Source organism: Gavialis gangeticus, unplaced genomic scaffold (assembly GCF_001723915.1).
Source record: "Gavialis gangeticus isolate Ggan-Ray unplaced genomic scaffold, GavGan_comp1, whole genome shotgun sequence".
Taxonomy (NCBI): domain Eukaryota; kingdom Metazoa; phylum Chordata; order Crocodylia; family Gavialidae; genus Gavialis; species Gavialis gangeticus.
In genome coordinates this window covers 16414956-16416011 of record NW_017729006.1, presented here as the reverse complement: position 1 = coordinate 16416011, position 1056 = coordinate 16414956, and positions in this window count along the sequence as shown.

Here is a 1056-nt window from a genome sequence, read left to right as displayed (position 1 = left end):
GGCTGTGAGCTGAGGAGGGAGAGGAGAATCCATGTAGTTAACCAAAGACTGCGGCACTGGTGTCACTGGGAATGCTTTGGCTTCCATGACCACAGCCTGCTCTTTGGCGAGAGAGGCAGCGAGCTGCTGGGAAGAGATGGCCTCCACTTCTCTCCCCTGGGGAGGAAGCTCTTCTCAGCTAGACTGGCTGACCTGCTCTACTGAGCTTTAAACTAAGCCTGCTGGGGGACGGGGGGACTACTGCCACTGCTGGCCTGCTGAGCAACCCTTGCAAAGCCAGCAGGCTAAGGCACTTAAGAGAATCCACCCCTGCCCCAGCCCTGGTACAATCTGTGGGCAAGGCAAGAGCCCCTAAGGGGACACTTGCCTGCCTGTACACAAATGCCAGGAGCTTGGGGAATATGCAGGAGGAGTTTGTCCTCCTGCTTAATACAAATAATTATGACATTTTAGGGATAACGGAGACCTGGTGGGACTCCACCCATGACTGGACCACGTATATAGATAGCTATACCCTGTACAGGAGGGATTGTGTAGATAAAAGGGGCGGGGGTGTACCTCTCTATGTTAAAGAAAGCTACGCATCCCTGCAAGCTGATGTTGGCGATCAGGGTGGATGACTGGATACCCTCTGGGTTAAAATCTAGGGGAACATGGCACAGGGGACACAACGGTGGGAGTCTACTACAGACCTCCCACCTAAAGTCAAGGGCTTGACAAGGAGTTCACCCAGGAACTGGCTGAGGCTGCATGTTCCAGGACCATGACTGTCATGGGTGACTTCAATTATCCAGACATCTTGTGGGAGGATCACTTAGCAAAATCCGAGCCATCGCAAAGCTTCCTGTTGTGCATGGATGACCTCTACCTGACTCAAGAAGTCTACGGGCCAATGAGAGGTGAAGCGCTGCTCGACTTGGTACTGGCTACCGGGCATGACCTAATCAGCGACCTAGTGATCAATGGGAAGCTGGGTGACAGCGACCACGAGCTGATCACCTTCACCATCCACCATAAAGCTGGCAAGTCAGTCAGCAACACGGAAGTCCTTGACTT